General features: G+C 30.5%; 1 protein-coding gene across 1 annotated transcript in view; it reads left to right on the top strand.

Moving 5' to 3' along the window:
• The first annotated feature begins 279 nt into the window (after positions 1-279).
• Positions 280-19670, top strand: part of LOC111033794 — a 47560-nt gene continuing 28169 nt past the window's right edge. The window contains exon 1 of the mRNA XM_022314718.1: positions 280-794. The gene's annotated coding sequence lies outside the window, so the exon portion shown is untranslated. The remainder of the gene's footprint in view (positions 795-19670) is intronic.

Genomic DNA, 19670 nt, shown 5'->3' on the forward strand with positions numbered 1-19670 from the left:
ATCGTAAGAATTTGAAAATTTGGTCTTCAAATAAATTTTGAAAAATCGAAAAAATCATATTTCAAATAACTGCATTGTTAATGAAAAAAAAGGGGGTGAGATTGCTCGGTGAATCAGGCTGTATACAACAGTGTGGCAGGCTGCTGCAGGTAAAATATAAAATATATACATATATAGGTACTTGCCGACTGCCGGTCGTCTCCCCGCCAAGAACGAGAACGAGAATATAGTAACAATATAATGCCGACAGAAGTAGCAGGCTGGCCACCGCCGCCGCCGCAGTCGTCAGTATCTAACCGTCTTTCCGCGAGACCGGCGACCCGTGCATCGACAAGCCAGTTGTCGGGTAACTACCACACACACGCGCACACACACACGGTGTATGCCTAAGTCGAGTGTCTCAGCATCGCCTACCCGACTGCCGGACCACCGATATCGCAGTCGACCACAGTGATCTTTTCGATAATTTTTTTTCTCCGCGAGACCTCATCGTCGTCTCAGACGTTGTTTCCTACACCGGACGACATGTCGTACGCGGACACCCGACTGTGACCATCACATTACGATCTTGAACAATATTTGATTACATCAACTCATTCGCGAGTACTCCATTTCTTGAGTATTGACTTTACGTTATTTGCCCACCTGTTTGTTCTGCCCACCTGCTCGTCAACGGTGTCCGAAAGAGTTTTTGCGGCTCAGCGTCAGACCGGGTGCACCCCGGAAGGAGTGATTTTCCGTCACATGTCTTGAAAATGACTAAACCGTGTTCGACGTCCACCGCATATTCAAAAGTGAGTTTTTTCTTTAGTTTTCAATGTTTTCATGCTACAATACAATACTGTCAACTACAACATTTGGTTGACTTTGCGGGGATTTATTATATATTAAAGACGTTTATTTCACGACTGACTAATGATAAATAATAATTATATATAGTTATGTGCATGCACGGGGTGGTTTCGTACGACGCATAATATCATGTCGAATACTAATAGTACCTATAGTGTTATATCTCTATACAATGCACCGTGCCGATAGCAAGGGTATGGTCGAGGACTTGGGGTGCACCCTGAATCCTAGAGCTAGGCTAGCCACCTCATATTATCATAACACCTATGATATAACCACACAGTATTATATTTAGTAGTGCGAGGCGCATGATCATCCACTCACTCCACCCTTTCAGTGAAATTTTCAATAAAAGTACCCGTTAACTGATAACTGAACACAACCCAACCATGATTATCATTGGTTACTTTATTGAAAATTAAAATGATACGTTGCGCTCAGCCCTTTATATATTGGCGGAGCACTGCACCATAAATTGTATACTCAAACCATCTCTGCCTAGATATCATATAAATTATCGTCTCAATCAGTTCATTTTTAGTAGTTTGTCACAATGATGTAGTAATATATACGTACTTACGTCTTCAAATAGCTATAAATATATATGCACATAGGATGATCCTCTTGACAGCCATCACTCATTATTTAAAATACCTATAGTACCTGTTGAATTTTTTTGAGAATATAATTTGCATGCAATTGAACAAGTAATACATATTTCCTTAATTTGATTTCATCAATATGTTTGATGGTCGAACTATTATAAATTAAATCTTGAATTTTAAACAACATTTATTTCTAATTGTATGTAGTTTGAATAAGTTGAGACTTTTCTAAAGATGTTAATGTTTAATATAAAGGTTATACACTTATACGAGTATTAAAGAATTGGTTTTTTTTATACGTAATAAGATTTGGATGATCATGTTCCTTGCGGAGTTTCTCGGTTCTACAATAGTTAAAGAACACCCTTAATTGATGGATTTGTACACAATAAAAAACAACAATAGATCATTTTGAAATGATATATTATATACTCGTATATTATAGTTTCCATTATAATTGACGATTTTAATAGGTTTCGTTCGTATTCGAAACTATTATATTATTATTTATTATATTGATAAATGTATTATAATTTTTTTTTTCTTTTGGTTTCAAACACATTATAATATAATTATTGTTGGCCTGGCTTGTTTATCATATTTTACCGTAGATACCTACCTACTAAAACTATATAACCGAATCTATAAACTCGGTACGAGTTATAATCTTCTATACTTAGTTATATAATAATAAAACATTGTTGGAATATGAAATGTATGTAGTCCAACAATTGTTTACTGTTGATTAAACGTCAAAACTTGAACATTTTTATACTTAAGGTTAGTTAGCTGAACAGGCCTATGCTATATTTACATTTAAAGTAGGTAACCTAATTTTTAATTATTCGGTTATTTCCATTTATTGGTAGACTAGAAATGGTATATTATGTTTTTCTCACATTATCATATCAACCTATACATAGGTATATGTATTTTTTTTTGCTTCCCAAATGACAAATCATTTTTGTTGTTTCAAATAGGTACCGACTGAGATATTTTCTTCATATTGTATACTATATAACAATATGTATCGATTGAACACATTTAAATGAAACCACTTAAACTACCCAATTTAATCGAAGTGATTAATATAAATAAATTATCCCTACCTAGGTGTCTAAGTAAATATAGTTACTAAGTATCAAATACATGTATTTAATAGATGTACATTTGATGTACACGAAATTGAAAATATCTTGAAAACTGTTTATTATTATTTTAAAAAGAGCAATGACAAAACAGAAGGTCATTTTAGGTTACAATTTTTACTAAAAGGTCAAACTTAGTAGCACGAAGCCTCTTACAATAATAATTAACGTAATTTTATAATTCCTGGGAAACAACGATTGTTCTCATGGTTTCTCGGAAACTTGGATGTCTTTGGCTTAAAAACAGAGGTAGGTGGTACCTTCCTAATTCGAGTCGTGCATTTTTGTTAATACAATATTATTATAATTTTCAGTGTTAAATGAGAAATGGATTTTTTTTAATCATAGGTATGTTTATTATTTACGGCATAGTTAATGATTTAGGCATTATTAGAATATACTATGAGAATGTGGGTACACTGGATACCTATTAATTTTTAAACATAATATTAAAAACACGTCAGTCACCTTGTCATAAACTTAATGATAAACACATTGTTTTGTATGGAGATATTATTTCGTAACCTGGTAATTTTAATTTTATATTACTCACAAAAACTAGAGATTATAATAATATTTTAATAGTGTTGCATAACTTATTTTTTTAAACTTTTGCAACAAATCGTTTTAAGATTTGAAAATATAATTGTAAAACAACCTCAAAAATACAAATTTAAGTAAGCGTTGAAGGTAGCTTTTAATTTTAAAAGTACCTACACAAACATATTTAGGCAGAGTAGAACTACTAGTATGAACATTTGAATATGACGATTTTAGTCAATGAAAAATAAGTTATAAATGCATTGTTTTACTATAGACCGGGGATTACAAATCCATGGCACGCGAAAAAATGTTGTGGAAATGTTTACTATTATATATTATATAATATATAATATTATAGGACCTATAATAACCTAAATTAACCTTTTTATACTAATGCATTAATTATTTAATCAAATTATAGTATAACAAAATATAATATTTTTAATATTTTTATCATGGCACTCTCTAAAAAAAAAAAATAGGTTATTACTAATTTTGGGCACGCAGTGTTCAAGAGGTTTGCCCTCCCTGCTATAGACCATATTATGATTGACAATATAACTTATTATCGATTATATATATAGGTATATATATCGTATTTATTCACAATTTTGGATATTTCTTGTGGGTCTAACGTTTTTTTCTGTTATTACAGAATTCCATAAAATACATATTATAATATTGTCCGATTGCAGATACCTAAGATACTTAAGTACCTACCTATATTAGGTAGGTTAGTCCTCCTCGTATACTTTTCGATATAGTTAAATAATAACGCATGAAAAGCCACGTACAAGCATAATGATAATTGTTGATATAATATAACATATTATTATGGTAACGAAACTATACAGCTACCGTACGATATATATATTATTATATCGTTTGTTATAATTACAAAATATAAAATAAATACATTTGTATATAAGTCATGTGTCCTGTATAGGTTATTCACTGGCCGACGGAATAACGTTACGTATTGAATGACAGTTACCGTTATGTAATAGATACATATACATATAGATATATATCTACAATCCTGTCTCCAGGAACGATATTTGGATTAACTAGTTTATAGTCGTTTAGACACACTTTTTTGAGATTAAACTAGATGAAAGTGTTCTGTGCTGATGAAATATTGTGTGCATTGTTGAATGAGGTATTATAGGTACACAACCATGATAAATTAATTAACTACTGTAAATATAATATATACCTCATAATATACACGTGCATATAAATGTATATTTCTATGTTTATATAGCCATATAATATGACGGATATTAGTCGTTATTTAACGACGGACAAAAAAAAAGTAGACAAAAATGAATACTGCAAGTGTACCAATAATAGAAAAGTAAACAAATAGAAAATGAAACAATTGTATTAAATGTAGGTATTAGTATGCAGTTATGCACACTGCATAGTATCATATTCCTCTAATGATATCTTATTGTCTAATTACTCTAATTGTACTAATGTTAGTACTAAATGTCTAAAACCCTGTACACATTATATAGTCGTGTAGCTGTTTGTTTAGTCGGTAGATTAATTAGGAAACCGAGTGTTTAGGCTCGTATATGATAAGTACTTATATATTGTATGTATAATAATATTTTCCTATCCGCAATCAGGGATGAGCAAGAATAATATATTTGAAAAAAAAGATCTAGATGGAAGATACTAAAATTTCATCAATTTTCACTCCTGCGTTCAACATTTTTGAAAAATTAACTAGATATTTGGTTACAATTATTAACAAGTGTTAAAAGATACAATATATACACAAATATGTAGCATATGCACAACCCTGACCGCAAAACGTTAAAATTATAATTATCGTCCGTGTTTCGAACTAAACGTTACAATATTTATTTTGGTGACTTAAACGCACGTGTATTTCGATATTAACGACCGCGATATGTGATCGGTCTTCTTTATAAATATTTTAGTTCGGCAGCAATACCTATATAAACAGTTAAAATACACGAGAGAAGACGTTTGTATAATAATATGTAGGTAATTTATAGGTATTTAGCAAATCATATTCCAAGATCAGTAAAATAAAAATAAAACAGTTTTCAGTAGCTATATGAGATGAGCAACACATGCGTATGAATCCGAATCATCCGAATATCGTTTACAGTGTTTACACTAATTGTTTGTTGGTACCGCTACATGACAAAGAAGACATTTTATAAAAACAAATATTATATTTGTTTTTTTCTTCGTGAATAAATTACCACACAACAATAATAATATGTTAACGTCTTCATTTGGAATATGAACAAAAAACGTCTTAAAAACTACGAACCGGTATTTTTGATGCATCAATATAATATATTATATTTCAAACACACGGAACACATCGAGATACTTGTATAAAAGACCTGTATAATACCAACACGTATATAAATTATTTTAAAACGCATTCCATGCGACGTATAACTATAACTACTAACTAGTTGAAAAATCAATTTTCTTTAAAATTGTTCTACGGCTGTAGAAATAAATACTTTTATACCTACTAGTGGCTCGTGGGGGGAGCTGAAATATGCCGCCACAATATATTATACAAACAAGTTGTATTTAAGTCGAATGGTTAGTACGTAATGGCTGTATACTAATTTACCAACCTATATACTTACACAGTGTTGTTTCAAAGGAATTCCCTTTATCGCAGATCCAAAAAAGAACCATCATAAATAAATATTAATAAATATATAATATCATAAATATACGGTTTTACAAAAAATAAATACATTATATTACCTACCACCAAGTACTCCATCATATCAGAATAGTGAAGAACATCTATTATTTCTATTTTCGGGTAGATATAGGTATAGTATTACCTAGGTACACACCTGAAGGCTCTATTATTAGTATAATTTGTTTATTTTTATAGAATTAGATTTTAATTGTTTTAATAATTATTATTAATTTATATGACTTGTCCCAAGTATCAACCTATATTTCCTGGAGTTAATAACTGTTTCTAATCATTTTTGAAATACCTAATATTATTATTTTGAAAAATTATCACTGTCCACCCAATTGCTTGTAATTTTTTGGTTTATTTAAACACAATATAAAAATAATAATAAGGTAGATTTGTGTTCTTAGTTCTTAAGAATTTAAAATGTCAATTAAAGTTATATATAAAGAGCTAATTTATACAAATATTTTGAAAGTCAGATCACTAATTTGCACAGTGCATTTCAATAGTTGGACGAGTTTCAAAACTTATCAACATGGGACATGACATATTGCCACCGCAATAGTTTAAATAATGAGGAATGTCATAAACAAAATATTTGGATGGTGCCAAATTGCCATTTGGCAACATCTAAGAAACATGACGTTTAAGTAGGTATGATAATCAATATTAATTGCAAATAATAATCTACCGCAAAAGGTCCTGCCCACGGGGTAGACGGAGGCAATCAATTAGTATTATTAAACTTCAAGGACTTTGAATCAAAGTAACTACACGCTGTCTCGGGCACATCTTAGGCTTTTACCGATTTTTAATTTTAAACTGAGTTATAGCTTTAACGTAATTCTTATACCGTATAAGTTCTTAAACAGGTTAATTTACCCAAATATCAAAGAAAATAACACAAAATTAGTTCTGTTATAAACATGTAAACGAAGAATATATTTCGTTATAAATTGTAATGATACATGCAGTCCGTTTGAAGTTTTTTCAAGCCCTTAACTACTTACTTCTAAGTTATCACCACGTAAACAAAGCGTATCTTACAAATTGTATCAGATAACTTTAGAATCACCAGAATTATGTTTTCCTTCCAAAAGTCGTTTCGACCAATCGTCTAAAACAATCATCTAAAACAATCATATTCGTATATAGCCATGTAGGACATAGGTGTACAATAAATTAAGTTAAAACTAATTTGAGGTGGGTCGAACTTTTCGAAAGTCAAACGTATAGTGTTGAATAAACCAAACCGAATAAAAATCGAACAAAAAGTTCGTAATTATCTATAGTTGATCCCGAACTCCAAAATAGTTCGAACTGAAGAAAAAACGTTTTGAATAAAAAAAGTTTCCGGTAATTATTTTTCAATTGTTTATTTTATCTATTGTCTCAGTCATAGACGAGAAATCCATTATCTCGGTTCGACATATTACAAAATTAAAAACTTTGGTTTGACATTAAATTAAAAATCTCGGTTCAGGTTCAATTCGATATTAAACGAAATGTTTGGTATACGGATTAAGTTCGATATCAAACAAAATGTTCGGTTCGACATACGATTACAGTGTTCGGTTTGAGGCTATATTTTTGAGTTTTACACACCTCTAAAATTAAATTTTTTTACTTGGTTTCTACCAAGTTTTTTTTTTACTTCATTGATAAGAACTCATTACTAAGTGGTCGTAATATAAAACGTATTCGAGAGGTGGTCAGTTTTTCAATAAGCATTTAGTTCCAATGTCGTATAGACGATTTTTTTTTTAACACCGGCGCCACTGGATCTATAGCTGCACACAGGTACACACTTAACGCGGCGGACGAGTGGCGGTAGTGTTAGATACTTATACTCTGTTGGTATATATAATATAATATATTATGTGCGTGTATATGTATTATTGTGTCTACAGGACTGTATATACTTAAAATTTTACATTCCTTTACTATACCCGCCGACGGGCACGCCCAATATTCGCGTGAGACTACAATCCGATTAATTTTATCGTTACCCGCAGAAACGAATATTATATTGTTCGTTTGTACGCGACGGCTGCTAATACGGGGTGCGTCGGCGTCAGCGAATCCATAGTCTTTAATATAACGTGTGTGTGTGTGTGTGTGTGTGTGTGTGTGTGTGTGTGTGTGTGTGTGTGTGTCTGTCTGTGTGTGTGTGTGTGTGTGTGTGTGTCTGTATTTGTTTCGGTGCCGACGGCGGCATTCTGATCGCGTTACGGACGAACGGCGCTGACCAAAACCCACCCATGATTGCAGAATTGTTCTGGAACGTGTACGTGAAATATTACGCGAAGTACATAATATAATATTATAAATAATAATTCTAGCTGATCCTGCACGGCGTATTGCCCGTGACAAATCAAATTCCCGTGAAGTATAAGCCTTCTTATAAACTCCGTTAAAATATTATGTAAACTGCACAGATTCTTGACACATTCATTTGACCATCTGTATAAAATAGAGGTCTAAAAAATAACAGATCCCCACGTGAGCCCCTATTTAAAATGCAAAATTGAAATAATTTGGTTTCTAGGTGCGCATATACTCGTATATGGGTAGGACAGGTAGGTATGATCATTGATCACCCATGTGCCAAATTTAAAACCATTAGTGATATAGATTTGACTGCTGTGATACACACACAAACATTGCCTTTTATTAATATAGATAATATACGATATAATATGTTTCTAAACGCGGTCTGTACGTGTCCTGGCGACAGTACCCTCCGTGTAATAGGACGCTTTGAAATGCCCACTGAACGCAGGACATGACTCTAAAATGCGAAAAAAAACCAAACGGATTTAGGTATACGCGTATTTAATACACCAACAGAATTTTAATGCTCGGAAATGGTTTTCGCGTCCGTCCACGATGACTCGTATCTTTTATATTTGGAACCTCACCCTATAAGTCCTTTTACGACTGAATATTATACACTGAATAATCGGCGATCGGCATTCTGAATGTTCGTTGTAGATGGGCAGGTCAGGTGTAGGACGTGATTCGGGTCCACGTGTACGTATGCGGCGTATAATGTGTTCAATACAAAATGTTATAAGGACTTATCAAAACTGAGCAGAATGACGTCTGCAAAATAATGTAAAATGCACGTACGAGATGAAAACAATAAATTACGAACCCTACGACAGGGGTCTGCAATCCACGGCCGGTCTTTTCTTTATTTGAGGCCCGCGAACACAATATTTTAAGCATAGTTCGCGTTCCCTAATACATTTTTAATCATTAAATATAATGTGCAGTTTTTATTGCGACTACAGCCAGCGGGATTTTTCAAAAAAAAAAATAATAATTGGCTCGCTGCCAAAAGAGGTTGAAGACCCTTGTTCTATAGTTAACGAAGAGGCGTGACGTTCGAAAGATGATGTCCGAAAATAATATCGTATGATCCTAAACAATCGTTTTTTGAAGAAGACGCCATACCTGCGTGTAGTGTAGTCTCCGTCTCTCTGCATACGTACAAATAAACATCATAATAATATAGGTACGCCTAACAAATATTTTGCGTTCAGCAGCTCCAATGTTGTGTTGCAACCTTTAATAATAGAGTGACCTAAAGGCTAAAGGTTTCAGAATATTATCTATGTTTATTGCTTACACATGGGTAATTTACGATATTGTAATTTTAAGCAAGTTAAAATTGAAACCCTCGTGAAAACACAGATAATACACACGCTTACCTTTAAGTTTGATAATAGGTCAATTCGCTCTATTATTAAAGGTTAGTACAAAAATTGGAGTTGCTGAAAACAAAACTTCCAAGTTTTACGTTTGAACTACCATTAATTATAAATAATAGTATTTATAATCAATGGTGAGACCATTATATTATGATGTGAGTATAACGCCAAAAGAATTATTTGATACCTACAATTTGTAAGGAGTCTTATATAGGCAATTTCATATTTGTGTGCTTGCTAGTCGTATAAATTTGTGTGACGCGTGTAATAAGTGATCATCAGTGACTGTTGCCGCTTGCCGGTAGCAAGAAAAATGTATTAATTTAATAGTTCAATAAAATATAACGGACCAATCATGGTCCGCTGAATCATGTTTAAGAGATTATATTAAATCACTATTGATTAGTTAAATGTTTAGTGTTTGTTCATTCGACTCAACATGTGTGTAAAACAAATAGCGCACGTGCACTCACATATATCAGCAGCGCAAAACACAAATTTCAATTAATTTTTTTTGTTATTATGGTCAAAAGTCAAAAAATATTTCGCAAATTTTATACTAACTATTAAGTGATATATTATTAGATCGAATTTCCGAAAAGATATTTTAATTAGTTATACAATTTACACTAAAGAGACTTACGCTTTTTAATTAATTTTTTCACTTTAATATTATTAACATTTTAAAATTCTTAATATTCAAAATGTGAAAACATGATTTTCTACGGATTAGGAAAGCGATTTCAAAAAATTATCGAGTAAACTTCATGGCGAATTCAAATATGCTTTCATATAATAGTCTGATTCGATAACTAATAGGATAGTCGGTACAGATGGCTTAAGATAGATATCTATTTCGTTGGAAAACACATTTTTTTTAATTTATAACGTTTCAAAATAAATTTTAAAATATTAAATCGGTTCACCAAGCCAACCAATTTATGATCCATTATATTATATTAATCCCACGATTATTTCAAAACCATTTACATACCTAGGTAATGGTGCGTACCTATCTATCACGGTTGCTCGTATATGAGAAAAAAAGAAAATGACCAATTCGAATGTATCTTATAAAAATAAATACTTGCTCGTGATAATGGATTATACAATATAGCTGCAGGTAGGTAGGTACGTACTGCAGTTGTTTAAGAATCACCTAAATCTGTAACCATATAAAAACCGTATGAGATAAATATTGGGATAAATGGAAAATAATAAGCCTCCGGCAGTCATGTGTTTTACAATCTGGAAGGATATCAAATTATATGTTGCGCCACATTGAAAAAAAAGTGTCGAAGTCCTACCTGCTCTGCCTCACCTTCATAATATTTTCACTCTTTTTTTTCTTCGTTTAACAAAATAATTCACATGTATGATATAAGCTGGAGATCTGTAAGTTTTACCCGGAAAAATATTCAAGTCGTCATCCACTTATTCTTGCTGATGTTTTTTTTTTTTTATTTGTATAGTTTTTTCATACAATTAACATATAATAATATAATTTTGTGAACATACATGAAAACATATATATAAAAGTAATATTATGTATAACTGGACTTCGCATACATAAAAACGGGCAACGGCTCACTTCCCTTCGTAATTTATCTATATGATGTATCAAACAATTTATCTCATCGTTGGAAATAAAGAACATAATATCATGTATATATTTTTATTTCTAGTTTTTTTTTTTAAAATATGTTCTCTTATTATGTATAAAAGTACAGTTTTACCGTAATATTACTGTTAAATGCGGGATTATTATGTATAAAAATTATTAAACACAACTGACGAAAGTATTCAGTTGAACTTGGATTTTTACGATACAACATATTAGAATATTTCATCGTAAGTTTGTAAAAGTTTTCCGAATCAATTTTATCATATTGAAAATCAAAAATCGTCGAATCACAGTCGTCACGATTTAGGCGTATAGTATACGCTGCATATCGTATATGCATGGTTTTCCGAAAATCGATAGCTGCTGTTCAACTACTGGTCGTGTATAAAAATTAATAATTAAACAGCCAATTCGTAAACGATACGAAATGTGCCGAACAAGAATACTGCAGTCTGCATGAATCAGTAAAAAGGTATCCGGAATAACAACGTTTCAAGACTTATACTAAAAACTATTCCTAATTACCTATAAATCTAATCATCTACGTACCTAACACAAATACATCTATAACTTATGTTATGTATAATATATTATGTCTAATACGCCGTGTGCTTTTTCGTCATCGGAAAAGTTGTTGAGTTCGAAGCTGGTGTCGGTTGAAGGATATATTTTAACTAATCGATAGGGTAAACGTATAATAATGTACAACGAGGAACTTAAATACCTCTCGATTACCCGATCGCTGGGGTTTTCGCGAACTATATGCACCTACCTTTGTGCATTGTCATCATCGGGAAAGTACGTAACTCGCGTTGTAGAGTTCGAGACTGCTGGTATCGATTTCGTTATGATTTACAATCTCGTTTTCGTCGCTGTTCGATTATTATTATACATAGTTTTTAGTATAATAATATAACGGAATAAATCGTATAACATCATTATGTATATATATATATACGTATATACACAGACCAGTGAAGGGCGCCAGTCTGTCCAAGGTCGATGAGTTCGTTCGTATTAGTATAGCGTTGATCACGTTATTATTATAATGCGCACCAACGCCTAATATTTCCATTACCTAAGCATTGACATTCGACGCTTCTTCTCCGTTCATTCACCCATGTTGATTTATTGAATCAGTGTCGTTGTATTATATTCTAGTCGTAAACATTTCAAAATAATTTGCTTTTTTTAAGGTGTTGGATTTGATTAAGATTGCCGGCAGGTATATGAAGGTAGGGAAGTAACAGTTATACGAGCCGTTACGGCGTTAAAGTTCGATTGTTTTTTAATTGCGTTATATCGTTGTTTTTGATGTGTATACATAAAAGTAGTTCATTAAAAAAAAAAATTTTAAAAAAAAGGTAGGTAATAAATAAAATTCCGATTATTTTATGGTTTACTGTTACTATTTTCGTAATAACATCGAAAACAATTAACCTCCGAAAAATATAAATTATTTTTAATTACGTGTTCTTCTTTAAAAAAAAAAAAACAAACTCGATTCTTATATAGGTGGTTTGTTTTAATTTTTAATTTTACAGCCTGCCCATTAAACGCTGCACTGTTATAATGGCCGGCAGAAGAATAATTGACGATTCACAACTTTAAACACAATTTGTATAGCGTTGCTCTTTTGGGTATACCGACAAACACGTATGTGTATGGGTCTAGTTCGAAAAGAAATCCCAACTATAATAATATAACATTATGTGTGTAGTATGCCTAGGTACACATTGTATTATCATTTCATACTCCAATTATAATAACTGTTGATTCACACGGAGCAGGTGCAGTCAAACGGTTATGTGGGCCGCGGATTAGCAATACTGCACGGGCACTTATTATTGTTATTATTATTATTATTCTTTTACAGTGTGTTCATGTGGGTTAAGTTGATAACATTACAATAATTATTAACGTCATTATCATCCGAGAGCATAATAGTATACCTCTGGAAGTTACCTATACCGAAATTAATGCGTTATGCGTGCTCTTTCGATGACCATCATCACAAGTCATCAGTGGCGTGCTCAGTTTTTTTTGAAAGGGGGATATGAATTGTTGACTATTCTAAGACCATGTTCCAAATACATTAATTTGTTTCGTGTGACAAAAATCAGCCAAAGGGGAGGTATGACATCCTCGTCCACCCCGTGAGCACTCCAATGCAAGTAATATTAATAACATTTGATTGGGTTCGAAATTTGTTGCATATTATATTCTACTGATCAGGAGCAAAGAGCATATTTTTATTGTTTTAGTTTATTAAAATTTGTTTTTAAGTATATGCCTATAACTTATGTATGACTTGACAAATTAAACAACTTTGGCCCAAGCTTAAGTTAATATTAATTGCTTATAATTTGTAAAAACAAAAATAGATTATAATACATAAATCTTGTGGCTGTGATGACATGTCCTGCAATATTTATGCTTTATATTATATACCCATATGAAGTACCTATTGTAAAAAAATGTTCTTCGTGTTTTGTTGGAATCACGCAGTATGTCTTTTTTAACGGACTTGTTTGAATTTCACCGATAATCAAAATCACAAAAATAAAATTTAAAAAATGAGGTTGATTTGAAGAGTATAGAAAATTATTTTAACATTCAATATAATTTAAAATTTGATTACGTTAAAAATTAACTTGGTATAATTCTCAATTTAAAATTAACCCTGAGTAAAAGAAAAAAAAAATTTATATTTTTATGAACATTTTTTCGTTTTGAAATGTGTATAATAACAGAGTGCATAATAGGTATATACCTATTTTTTAGAGCATTTAAGTTTGAGTCCTTCTAATTATAATAGTTCGTGCCATGTATTAACATGTAGTACCTATTTGGTATTATAATATATCGTTATGAATTAATAATGTATGCCTGCTTGATCCACCAAGCATGCTCGCTCACCTCCCTTTTATCTTTTAATATTTTTTTTATTCAAACTCTGCTTTTTAAATTGCTATGTAGTTTAAGGTCTAAACATATTTTTGAATAATTATAGGTTTTTTCTATTCATTAAGTATCACGAATGGGGGGGGGGGGGTTACAAATTAATTTTTTTGAAATGAGGACCGCCTTTTTTTACTGTAAAATAGTGATGCCCAATCTTAGTCTAGCGGCAACATGTGACCGTCAAGGTCTTCGAAGTGGCCCAAAGCCAACTGTAATGTTGGAACAAAATGTAAGTATACATCAGTGTAGTAACTTAAAATTGAAAATTTTGAAGAAATCGTCTTTTTAATATTAAGATATATCATAATAAGTATACTACCAAAAAGTCCGAGGTAAAAATGTCCTAGGGAAAAAAGTCCGAGGTATAAAAAGTCAACGGTGAAAAAGTCCGAAGTATAAAAAGTCCGTGGTGAAAAAGTCCGGTACATAATTAGGTAAAAGGAAAAATACCATGTGATGCACATTGCACAATCATGCTTCCAATTAGTATAAATATTAAATATAAATTGTAACTAAATGATATTTACCTGACAAAATTAATAAATAATCTCGTATGTACCAATAACTATACTTTTGTGGACTTTGAACACTGCTTGACTTTTAGTCGCATGTAATAATAAGGCCAAAAGGTGGTATTGCGATGGTAATTTTAACCTTAGTCCTAAATACTTTTTACAACTTTATGTTATAAGAGTTCAAAAAAATGATTCGTATATAACTGCAGTGTACTGTCTTCTTGAACGCAAGACAATGTCTATTTATGAAGAAATGTTCAAACTTATTTTAAATAAATGTGAAGAGCACGAATTATTTCCCGGTCCAAACCACTTAAATGTTCAACACATATCCGACTATAGTTACTTCATGCCAAAGTATAGATAATCATTCAATTACTATTGAAGAATTTTTAGAAAAAGTTGGTCATAATATCAGAACAAGGCCTGGATAAACATTATAATTATTTCGATTTTTTTTTAAATATATTATTTTAAATATTTTTATACATATATATTTAAACCGTATTTTTTTTAAAATGATTATTATTATAATATATTATGTATATTTTATTTGTGTGTAATAATTATGTCAATTTTTTTTTTAGTTATTATACTAACAACTAAGTACACAATTATAATCATTGAATATAAATATTGTCATGTATATATTATAATATTTCGGACTTTTTTACTCCGGACTTTTTAAGCTTAGGACTTATTTACGGCGGACTTTTTATGCTTCAGACTTTTTTTCCTAGGACTTTTTTACCGCGATTCATCATAATAGCATAGGTATACTATATTATACAGGTGACTCATTCAACTTTTCCAATAAGACATAATACACTAGTGACTAGTGTATTGTAAATAATGCTTTATTTTCTACAATAAAAACATGTGTAACTCACAATCATCAAATATAGAGTTACTACACTAATGTGCTAACAGACCACGGTGCAAAATATGAAAAAAGAATACAATTATTTCCAAGATATTTTCCAATTTATTATTATAAGTGGCCTGATCGAATGCATATAATTTTATTATGGTAATAAATAGTGGCCGCCGAAGAAATAGTGTTGGGCATCACTTCTGCAAAATTGTTAAGCCGATGATTTTATTAAATGTCATCGAGTTCGGAACGACTTTTTAACTGTACATAAAGATATAGTAGTCCTTAATGGTTTTAAATAAAATATAATTACATAAAATACATGACGTACCTACCACTTAGTTCAGCGATTATTTTACTCAAAACAATCTTAATATTGATTGATTAGTAATAATTACTATAATTTTGAAATCATTATTAACTTATTTACATCATATACGCCTATTATCACGGACTATTATTCTAAGTACGAATATAAAATTTAATGACTCAGAAACAACTAGTTAATATGTCAATATTTAGAAACATACCAACATTTTCAAAAAATCGACTATTTATTAATATGTATATGTACGCATAGTATACTTCGTAATATGATTATAATATGATTAAAATAATTGATCAATAACCGAGCTAGATAGAGTCGTTATCTTATATTTTCGTGTAGTAGTACTTGGTTTTCCAATGAGAACTCACGAGTTCTCTAATTATAATTATAATTTGGTTGACTGTAGCATTCAAAGTCATTGTTTCAATATAGGTACTTGTAGTTTCGGATCATTTCACCAAGGCGATTTTATGTGAGCAGACGACCAACTGTGACTACTGAAACGATAACCAAAACTGTAACCACTATTTTATATTACATTGTAATAGTACGTATTATTTCAACATATTAATTTCTTTGATTAATATTTTTTTTACTCAACTCTTTATTTTATTTCAATAGGTATATTCTATTGTATAACTTTAGATTATTAATTTTAAAAACAAATTATCATTGAATATCATAAAAAAAATTATTCTTGGACTGTTGTACAATTTTTGTATAAGTAGTAGATTCACTTATTACTTTTAAAATTAAAACACTTTTAAGTAAAATAAAAATTAAATTTATTCTGATAGATATGCTCTAAGGTTAATAATATTGTTAGTATGAACTTACATGTATTATTACGATTGTCACAATGAAGTAATTAATAAGATTAATGGCTAATGTGGGTTATAAATAAAACACTGATTTTGAATAATTAGAAATTTGTATTTTTTCTATATACAGGGTACTTATCAAATATCTACAAAAAATGATGTGATGTTTATGCCCCCCCCCCTTCTCAAATCAAACCCTAGAACCACCACTGGCCTATTGTATTGTACACCACTATAGTGTTGGGGGAAACACCCCTACATTAACGGTTCTGAATTTCAAATAATTTACTTGACATTATTTAATTGAAATATTTCAAAATATGGAAAATATTACTCTTCTTGAATTATTTAAAAGTTTTAAATTTTACTCTTTTTGAACAATTCTAATGAAATTATTAAGAAAAAAAATGTTTTCCATTTAAACGTATTCGTTTATTTCGTTTTCGGTAATTCGTATTTTTTATTCGGAGGATTAAAAATGGTTATTGATTACACACAGAAAATATCGATAATGAATGACTCATTGATTTAATGACTTATTATCAAGCAGTGTTTACGTATTACTACGTTAATGTTCATAAATTATATACAAGTGATATGACATATTATTATATTATCGGTTAATTTATCACTTATCAATTGTGCCCTCTGTTGGCAATTATTTATGAGTATTCGATACAATAAAACAACTTTTAAAAATGTTCTCTTGCCGTGAGTTCACGAATTTATGACTTTAAACTTTTAGATAGGTAAAGGTAGTAACCAATCTTTTTTATTTTTATTTTTCACATAAATGAAAATATATTTCTCAAAAGTTTCATGAAGTATTTAAAGAAAATAAATTTCACGAAACTTTCAACCCTATATGTACATTGTATTATACAATATATGTGGTGTGTATGATACCCTCGGTAATCATATTTTCTAGCGATATTTACTTTCTTCTCTTCATGTAGAAATACCGTCATTATATTTGAAGGCTTAATGTTTCGGGCATTGTTTACTTTGCTGATAATACTGAAATAGCGTGATAAAAAGCTATACCAGCCAATTCATAACTGATTTTATAAAACAAATACTTTTAAAATTTTTTACTCAAATCACAAAATATTTAAATCAAGAAAATACTCGAATAATATATTATATTGTAATTCTTTCTTTACGGAGAAATATACAGTAATTGTCGAAGATCTCTCAAGCCTCACAAATTGCCTATATTGTTTTCTGAACTGCAACGAAACGATTCCAATGATTTTGTATTGACATAACATATAACTATGTAAGTGACGTTTTACTGTCTTAGATAACATTTTTTTTTCAGTAGATTTTCTGTTATTTACGCAATATTTCAAAAACGACCACTAATGAGAACTTTGGATTATATTACAGAACTATATAATATTAAGAGGCTATTAGAAGACTTTTTCTGTTTGAAACATTATGTGGTATACCTACTTCTACGGCTCCAAACTCTAAGCTGCTCAAAAAAGTGGTTGTATAGAAAATTAATTTTAAAAACAAATCATGCATCAATAATATTTGACATTCATTAGTAAAATTAATTGGTTTGCCTCTCCGCTTAAAATAGTTTCTTTTTAATCAACTTATGTGGCATTGCTGCTGTTAATATTTTATCAATCATTATGATGGTCACAATTATCACAATCGAGCAATGCCTATAAAATATAACACAACAAGTATCAAACTTTTTATAATCACGAAAGAAAAATATTATATTCTTACACAATTTAAAATCGAAGGAGATATAAGTCGGTTTTGTGTGAGGCCAATCATAGTCTACAGACGCACGTATTATACGGATATAAATGTGTTCGAATTCATAGAATATGTTGAATCTATGAAGGGCGATTTCCTTCGTGCGCAACAACACATTTGGTGTTAAAACAAGATCGTTACAAGATCTCGCATACATATATGTACAGTATACGACTCGAATAAAGAGTATTATAATATTATAGTACCTTGTACCTAGGCATAGGTCCATAAACCAGTACTCAATAGTAATGGTAAAATATATCTTAATATCATATATTATCCAATGCGTCATTCAGATTCTCGATCTACCAAAATTATAGAGTTTTCCCTTTCGTGTGGTTATATACGGCGTATTATGGGTATAGGACTTCAGGCGTGATATATGTCTGTATAGTATTATATACATCAGGTGGTAGGTTCACCGGTACAAAAAAAAATTATAATCAACCAAATGATTCGTATTTTGGTTGTTTCGTGCACGACCGAATTCAGTCTGATATTATCTAACAGTATTATAGTAATTAGTATTGATTTTTTTCCTTACGGCACGCCGGGTAGAGTATTGTATTGTTTTAGATTGGAAAAAAAATCATTGTAATATAAGCAACGTTATTTGATAGAATTATGTAGGTATTTTCTTTGCCTTAAAAAAAATTAAGCATACCATTTTCAAAAAAAAAACTGAAAAACTACGTAATGCGATTTCTGTTTAGAATTGAAGTACGTACCTATACACCAATCGTTATTTATTATGGGTGTAAAATGAATATTAATGTCGAATAAGCATTTAATTTATCAACGGAGAAATCCCATTGCAGATTTAAGAAATTTAAGTTTAAACCTTATACCTACCTAATAATAATATGTATAATTATGTACTAATAATATTCATCAAATATAAATATTTATACTTACCTAACCTAACCGTGAAGTTTTGATTTCGTTTTTATAAAGTCACTTTAAATGCGTAACTATATAGGTTGATAGTTTATCGTGTTCAATAATTGTACACGACGTTTCCTAATTATCCTATTAATTAATAACAAGTCCATGGTAAAATAATACCCTGAGATAGAAACACAATAATATTATTATGTAAAGAACATTTTATATTTGTATGCACTTTATACACATAGAATACCTACGATATATGTATAAATCGAGTCACGAGTATTTTTTTTTCAA

Source organism: Myzus persicae, unplaced genomic scaffold (assembly GCF_001856785.1).
Source record: "Myzus persicae strain clone G006 unplaced genomic scaffold, MPER_G0061.0, whole genome shotgun sequence".
In the NCBI taxonomy this organism is placed as follows: Eukaryota; Metazoa; Arthropoda; class Insecta; order Hemiptera; family Aphididae; genus Myzus; species Myzus persicae.